The sequence below is a fragment of the Schistocerca cancellata genome, unplaced genomic scaffold, assembly GCF_023864275.1.
Source record: "Schistocerca cancellata isolate TAMUIC-IGC-003103 unplaced genomic scaffold, iqSchCanc2.1 HiC_scaffold_1140, whole genome shotgun sequence".
In the NCBI taxonomy this organism is placed as follows: Eukaryota; Metazoa; Arthropoda; class Insecta; order Orthoptera; family Acrididae; genus Schistocerca; species Schistocerca cancellata.
This window is the reverse complement of record NW_026047139.1, coordinates 1,294,575-1,303,432: the sequence shown is the minus strand read 5'-3', so window position 1 is coordinate 1,303,432 and position 8,858 is coordinate 1,294,575.

Genomic DNA, 8,858 nt, shown 5'->3' with positions numbered 1-8,858 from the left:
ATTAGTATGTACTGTCCCTTTATAGTGTTTTAAAGATTGTTCTTTCAAGTTTACCCTAGAACGTAGCATTTTATTTCCAAAGTGTAGTAAATCTTTGCTTTCTCACAGCAGGGTGTTCACATAACAAGGCTGCAATTTTTATTTGCCCATCAACTGGGCTTTTGTTGCAAATGACGCACCACCGGCAGCATGATGACCGCAAAAGTGGCAACGAGGGGGGTGGGGGGTGGGGGGGGCCGGGAACAAGAAGATGACAAGTTGTTTATCTATTGGTATGTACTGTCCCTTTATAGTGTTTCAAAGATTGTTCTTTCAAGTTTGCCTTAGAACAAAGCATTTTATTTCCAAAGTGTAGTAAATCTTTGCTTTCTCACAGCAGGGTGTTCACATTACAAGGCTGCAATTTTTATTCGCCCATCAACTGGGCTATTGTTGCAAATGACGCACCACCGGCTGCATGATGCCCGCAAAAGTGGCAGCGAGGGGGGTGGGGGGTGGGGGGGGGCCGGGAACAAGAAGATGACAAGTTGTTATTCTATTGGTATGTACTGTCTCTTTATAGTGTTTTAAAGATTGTTCTTTCAAGATTGCCTTAGAACGTAGCATTTTATTTCCAAAGTGTAGTAAATCTTTGCTTTCTCACAGCAGGGTGTTCACAATACAAGGCTGCAATTTTTATTTGCCCATCAACTGGGCTTTTGTTGCAAATGACGCACCACCGGCAGCATGCTGTCCGCAAGAGTGGCAACGAGGGGGGGGGGGGGGGGGGGCCGGGAACAAGAAGATGACAAATTGTTATTCTATTGGTATGTACTGTCCCTTTATAGTGTTTTAAAGATTGTTCTTTCAAGTTTACCTTAGAACGTAGCATTTTATTTCCAAAGTGTAGTAAATCTTTGCTTTCTCACAGCAGGGTGTTCACATTACAAGGCTGCAATTTTTATTTGCCCATCAACTGGGCTTTTGTTGCAAATGACGCACCACCGGCAGCATGATGCCCGCAAAAGTGGCAACGAGGGGGGTGGGGGGTGGGGGGGGCCGGGAACAAGAAGATGACAAGTTGTTATTCTATTGGTATGTACTGTCCCTTTATAGTGTTTTAAAGATTGTTCTTTCAAGTTTACCTTAGAACGTAGCATTTTATTTCCAAAGTGTAGTAAATCTTTGCTTTCTCACAGCAGGGTGTTCACATTACAAGGCTGCAATTTTTATTTGCCCATCAACTGGGCTTTTGTTGCAAATGACGCACCACCGGCAGCATGATGTCCGCAAGAGTGGCAACGAGGTGGGGGGGGGGCGGGAACAAGAAGATGACAAGTTGTTATTCTATTGGTATGTACTGTCTCTTTATAGTGTTTTAAAGATTGTTTTTCCAAGTTTGCCTTAGAACGTAGCATTTTATTTCCAAAGTGTAGTAAATCTTTGCTTTCTCACAGCAGGGTGTTCACATTACAAGGCTGCAATTTTTATTTGCCCATCAACTGGGCTTTTGTTGCAAATGACGCACCACCGGCAGCATGATGTCCGCAAGAGTGGTAACGAGGAGGGGGGGGCCGGGAACAAGATGAACACATGTTGTTATTCTATTGGTATGTACTGTCTCTTTATAGTGTTTTAAAGATTGTTCTTTCAAGTTTGCCTTAGAACGTAGCATTTTATTTCCAAAGTGTAGTAAATCTTTGCTTTCTCACAGCAGGGTGTTCACATTACAAGGCTGCAATTTTTATTTGCCCATCAACTGGGCTTTTGTTGCAAATGACGCACCACCGGCAGCATGCTGTCCGCAAGAGTGGCAACGAGGGGGGGGGGGGGGGGGGGCCGGGAACAAGAAGATGACAAGTTGTTATTCTATTGGTATGTACTGTCCCTTTGTAGTGTTTTAAAGATTGTTCTTTCAAGTTTGCCTTAGAATGTAGCATTTTATTTCCAAAGTGTAGTAAATCTTTGCTTTCTCACAGCAGGGTGTTCACATTACAAGGCTGCAATTTTTATTTGCCCATCAACTGGGCTTTTGTTGCAAATGACGCACCACCGGCAGCATGATGACAGCAAGAGTGGAAACGAGGGGGGGGGGGGGGGGGCGGGAACAAGAAGATGACAAGTTGTTATTCTATTGGTATGTACTGTCTCTTTATAGTGTTTTAAAGATTGTTCTTTCAAGTTTGCCTGAGAATGTAGCATTTTATTTCCAAAGTGTAGTAAATCTTTGCTTTCTCACAGCAGGGCGTTCACATTACAAGGCTGCAATTTTTATTTGCCCATCAACTGCGCTTTTGTTGCAAATGACGCACCACCGGCAGCATGATGCCCGCAAGGTTGGCAACGATGGGGGGGGGGGGGGGGGGGGGGCGGGAACAGGAAGATGACAAGTTGTTATTCTATTGGTATGTACTGTCTCTTTATAGCGTTTTAATGATTGTTCTTTCAAGTTTGCCTTAGAACGTAGCATTTTATTTCCAAAGTGTAGTAAATCTTTGCTTTCTCACAGCAGGGTGTTCACATTACAAGGCTGCAATTTTTATTTGCCCATCAACTGGGCTTTTGTTGCAAATGACGCACCACCGGCAGCATGATGTCAGCAAGAGTGGCAACGAGGGGGGGGGGGGGGGGCCGGGAACAAGAAGATGACAAGTTGTTATTCTATTGGTATGTACTGTCTCTTTATAGTGTTTTAAAGATTGTTCTCTCAAGTTTGCCTTAGAACGTAGCATTTTATTTCCAAAGTGTAGTAAATCTTTGCTTTCTCACAGCAGGGTGTTCACATTACAAGGCTGCAATTTTTATTTGCCCATCAACTGGGCTTTTGTTGCAAATGACGCACCACCGGCAGCATGATGTCCGCAAGATTGTCAATGACGGGGGGGGGAGGGGGGGGGCGGGAACAAGAAGATGACAAGTTGTTATTCTATTGGTATGTACTGTCTCTTTATAGTGTTTTAAAGATTGTTCTTTCAAGTTTGCCTTAGAAAGTAGCATTTTATTTCCAAAGTGTAGTAAATCTTTGCTTTCTCACAGCAGGGTGTTCACATTACAAGGCTGCAATTTTTATTTGCCCATCAACAGGGCTTTTGTTGCAAATGACGCATCACCGGCAGCATGTTGTCCGCAAGAGTGATAAAGAAGGGGGGGGGGGGCGGGAACAAGAAGATGACAAGTTGTTATTCTATTGGTATGTACTGTCTGTTTATAGTGTTTTAAAGATTGTTCTTTCAAGTTTGCGTTAGAACGTAGCATTTTATTTCCAAAGTGTAGTAAATCTTTGCTTTCTCACAGCAGGGTGTTCACATTACAAGGCTGCAATTTTTATTTGCCCATCAACTGGGCTTTTGTTGCAAATGACGCATCACCGGCAGCATGATGTCCGCAAGCTTGTCAACGGGGGGGGGGGGGGGGGGGGGGGCCGGGAACAAGAAGATGACAAGTTGTTATTCTATTGGTATGTACTGTCTCCTTATAGTGTTTTAAAGATTGTTCTTTCAAGTTTGCCTTAGAACGTAGCATTTTATATCCAAAGTGTAGTAAATCTTTGCTTTCTCACAGCAGGGTGTTCACATTACAAGGCTGCAATTTTTATTTGCCCATCAACTGGGCTTTTGTTGCAAATGACGCACCACCGGCAGCATGATGTCCGCAAGAGTGGCAACGAGGGGGGGGGGGGGCCGGGAACAAGAAGATGACAAGTTGTTATTCTATTGGTATGTACTGTCTGTTTATAGTGTTTTAAAGATTGTTCTTTCAAGTTCGCCTTAGAACGTACCATTTTATTTCCAAAGTTTAGTAAATCTTTGCTTTCTCACAGCAGGGTGTTCACATTACAGGGCTGTAAGTTTTATTTGCCCATCAACTGGGCTTTTGGTGGAAATGACGCACCACCAGCAGCATAATGTCTTCAAGAGTGCCATAATGGGGGGGGGGGGCGGGAACAAGAAGATGACAAGTTGTTATTCTATTGGTATGTACTGTCTCTTTATAGTGTTTTAAAGATTGTTCTTTCAAGTTTGCCTTAGAACGTAGCATTTTATTTCCAAAGTGTAGTAAATCTTTGCTTTCTCACAGCAGGGTGTTCACATTACAAGGCTGCAATTTTTATTTGCCCATCAACTGGGCTTTTGTTGCAAATGACACACCACCGGCAGCATGATGTCCGCAAGAGTGGCAACGAGGTGGGGGGGGGGGGCGGGAACAAGAAGATCAAAAGTTGTTATTCTATTGGTATGTACTGTCTCTTTATAGTGTTTTAAAGATTGTTTTTCCAAGTTTGCCTTAGAACTTAGCATTTTATTTCCAAAGTGTAGTAAATCTTTGCTTTCTCACAGCAGGGTGTTCACATTACAAGGCTGCAATTTTTATTTGCCCATCAACTGGGCTTTTGTTGCAAATGACGCACCACCGGCAGCATGATGTCCGCAAGAGTGGCAACGAGGAGGGGGGGGGGGGGCGGGAACAAGAAGATGACAAGTTGTTATTCTATATGTATGTACTGTCTCTTTATAGTGTTTTGAAGATTGTTCTTTCAAGTTTGCCTTAGAACGTAGCATTTTATTTCCAAAGTGTAGTAAATCTTTGCTTTCTCACAGCAGGGTGTTCACATTACAAGGCTGCAATTTTTATTTGCCCATCAACTGGGCTTTTGTTGCAAATGACGCACCACCGGCAGCATGATGTCCGCAAGAGTGGCAACGAGGGGGGGGGGGCCGGGAACAAGAGGATGACAAGTTGTTATTCTATTGGTATGTACTGTCTCCTTATAGTGTTTTAAAGATTGTTCTTTCAAGTTTGCCTTAGAACGTAGCATTTTATTTCCAAAGTGTAGTAAATCTTTGCTTTCTCACAGCAGGGTGTTCACATTACAAGGCTGCAATTTTTATTTGCCCATCAACTGGGCTTTTGTTGCAAATGACGCACCACCGGCAGCATGATGTCCGCAAGAGTGGCAACGAGGGGGGGGGGGGGGGGGCCGGGAACAAGAAGATGACAAGTTGTTATTCTATTGGTATGTACTGTCTGTTTATAGTGTTTTAAAGATTGTTCTTTCAAGTTCGCCTTAGAACGTACCATTTTATTTCCAAAGTTTAGTAAATCTTTGCTTTCTCACAGCAGGGTGTTCACATTACAGGGCTGTAAGTTTTATTTGCCCATCAACTGGGCTTTTGGTGGAAATGACGCACCACCAGCAGCATAATGTCTTCAAGAGTGCCATAATGGGGGGGGGGGGGGCGGGAACAAGAAGATGACAAGTTGTTATTCTATTGGTATGTACTGTCTCTTTATAGTGTTTTAAAGATTGTTCTTTCAAGTTTGCCTTAGAACGTAGCATTTTATTTCCAAAGTGTAGTAAATCTTTGCTTTCTCACAGCAGGGTGTTCACATTACAAGGCTGCAATTTTTATTTGCCCATCAACTGGGCTTTTGTTGCAAATGACGCACCACCGGCAGCATGATGTCCGCAAGAGTGGCAACGAGGTGGGGGGGGGGGGGGGGGGGGGCGGGAACAAGAAGATCAAAAGTTGTTATTCTATTGGTATGTACTGTCTCTTTATAGTGTTTTAAAGATTGTTTTTCCAAGTTTGCCTTAGAACTTAGCATTTTATTTCCAAAGTGTAGTAAATCTTTGCTTTCTCACAGCAGGGTGTTCACATTACAAGGCTGCAATTTTTATTTGCCCATCAACTGGGCTTTTGTTGCAAATGACACACCACTGGCAGCATGATGTCTGCAAGAGCGGCAACGAGGGGGGGGGGGGGGGCCGGGAACAAGATGATGACAAGTTGTTATTCTATTGGTATGTACTGTCTCTTTATAGTGTTTTAAAGATTGTTCTTTCAAGTTTGCCTTAGAACGTAGCATTTTATTTCCAAAGTGTAGTAAATCTTTGCTTTCTCACAGCAGGGTGTTCACATTACAAGGCTGCAATTTTTATTTGCCCATCAACTGGGCTTTTGTTGCAAATGACGCACCACCGGCAGCATGATGTTCGCAAGATTGTCAACGAGGGGGGGGGGCCGGGAACAAGAAGATGACAAGTTGTTATTCTATTGGTATGAACTGTCTCTTTATAGTGTTTTAAAGATTGTTCTTTCAAGTTTGCCTTAGAACGTAGCATTTTATTTCCAAAGTGTAGTAAATCTTTGCTTTCTCACAGCAGGGTGTTCACATTACAAGGCTGCAATTTTTATTTGCCCATCAACTGGGCTTTTGTTGCAAATGACGCACCACCGGCAGCATGATGTCCGCAAGAGTGGCAACGAGGAGGGGGGGGGGGCGGGAACAAGAAGATGACAAGTTGTTATTCTATATGTATGTACTGTCTCTTTATAGTGTTTTGAAGATTGTTCTTTCAAGTTTGCCTTAGAACGTAGCATTTTATTTCCAAAGTGTAGTAAATCTTTGCTTTCTCACAGCAGGGTGTTCACATTACAAGGCTGCAATTTTTATTTGCCCATCAACTGGGCTTTTGTTGCAAATGACGCACCACCGGCAGCATGATGTCCGCAAGAGTGGCAACGAGGGGGGGGGGCCGGGAACAAGAAGATGACAAGTTGTTATTCTATTGGTATGTACTGTATCTTTATAGTGTTTTAAAGATTGTTCTTTCAAGTATGCCTTAGAACATAGCATTTTATTTCCAAAGTGTAGTAAATCTTTGCTTTCTCACAGCAGGGTGTTCACATTACAAGGCTGCAATTTTTATTTGCCCATCAACTGGGCTTTTGTTGCAAATGACGCACCACCGGCAGCATGATGTCCGCAAGATTGGCAACGAGGGGGGGGGGGGGCCGGGAACAAGAAGATGACAAGTTGTTATTCTATTGGTATGTACTGTCTCTTTATAGTGTTTTAAAGATTGTTCTTTCAAGTTTGCCTTAGAACGTAGCATTTTATTTCCAAAGTGTAGTAAATCTTTGCTTTCTCACAGCAGGGTGTTCACATTACAAGGCTGCAATTTTTATTTGCCCATCAACTGGGCTTTTGTTGCAAATGACGCACCACCGGCAGCATGATGTCCGCAAGATTGGTAATGAGGGGGGAGGGGGGCTGGAACAAGAAGATGACAAGTTGTTATTCTATTGGTATGTACTGTCTCTTTATAGTGTTTTAAAGATTGTTCTTTCAAGTTTGCCTTAGAACGTAGCATTTTATTTCCAAAGTGTAGTAAATCTTTGCTTTCTCACAGCAGGGTGTTCACATTACAAGGCTGCAATTTTTATTTGCCCATCAACTGGGCTTTTGTTGCAAATGACGCACCACCGGCAGCATGATGTCCGCAAGATTTGTAACGAGGGGGGGGGGGGGGCGAGAACAAGAAGATGACAAGTTGTTATTCTATTGGTATGTACTGTCTCTTTATTGTGTTTTAAAGATTGTTCTTTCAAGTTTGCCTTAGAACGTATCATTTTATTTCCAAAGTGTAGTAAATCTTTGATTTCTCACAGCAGGGGGTTCACATTACAAGGCTGCAATTTTTATTTGCCCATCAACTGGGCTTTTGTTGCAAATGACGCACCACCGGCAGCATGATGTCCGCAAGAGTGGTAACGAGGGGGGGGGGGGGGGCCGGGAACAAGAAGATGACAAGTTGTTATTCTATTGGTATGTACTGTATCTTTATAGTGTTTTAAAGATTGTTCTTTCAAGTATGCCTTAGAACGTAGCATTTTATTTCCAAAGTGTAGTAAATCTTTGCTTTCTCACAGCAGGGTGTTCACATTACAAGGCTGCAATTTTTATTTGCCCATCAACTGGGCTTTTGTTGCAAATGACGCACCACCGGCAGCATGATGTCCGCAAGATTGGTAATGAGGGGGGAGGGGGGCTGGAACAAGAAGATGACAAGTTGTTATTCTATTGGTATGTACTGTCTCTTTATAGTGTTTTAAAGATTGTTCTTTCAAGTTTTCCTTAGAACGTAGCATTTTATTTCCAAAGTGTAGTAAATCTTTGCTTTCTCACAGCAGGGTGTTCACATTACAAGGCTGCAATTTTTATTTGCCCATCAACTGGGCTTTTGTTGCAAATGACGCACCACCGGCAGCATGATGCCCGCTAGGTTGGCAACGATGGGGGGGGGGGGGGGGGGGGGGGGCGGGAACAGGAAGATGACAAGTTGTTATTCTATTGGTATGTACTGTCTCTTTATAGTGTTTTAATGATTGTTCTTTCAAGTTTGCCTTAGAACGTAGCATTTTATTTCCAAAGTGTAGTAAATCTGTGCTTTCTCACAGCAGGGTGTTCACATTACAAGGCTGCAATTTTTATTTGCCCATCAACTGGGCTTTTGTTGCAAATGACGCACCACCGGCAGCATGATGTCCACAAGATTGGCAACGATGGGGGGGGGGGGGGGGGGGGGCGGGAACAAGAAGATGACAAGTTGTTATTCTATTGGTATGTACTGTCTGTTTATAGTGTTTTAAAGATTGTTCTTTCAAGTTTGCCTTAGAACGTAGCATTTTATTTCCAAAGTGTAGTAAATCTTTGCTTTCTCACAGCAGGGTGTTCACATTACAAGGCTGCAATTTTTATTTGCCCATCAACTGGACTTTTGTTGCAAATGACGCACCACCGGCAGCATGATGTCCACAAGATTTGTAACGAGGGGGGGGGGGGGGGCGGGAACAAGAAGATTACAAGTTGTTATTCTATTGGTATGTACTGTCTCTTTATAGTGTTTTAAAGATTGTTTTTTCAAGTTTGCCTTAGAACGTAGCATTTTATTTCCAAAGTGTAGTAAATTTTTGCTTTCTCACAGCAGTGTGTTCACATTACAAGGCTGCAATTTTTATTTGCCCATCAACTGGGCTTTTGTTGCAAATGACGCACCACCGGCAGCATGATGTCCGCAAGAGTGGCAACGAGGT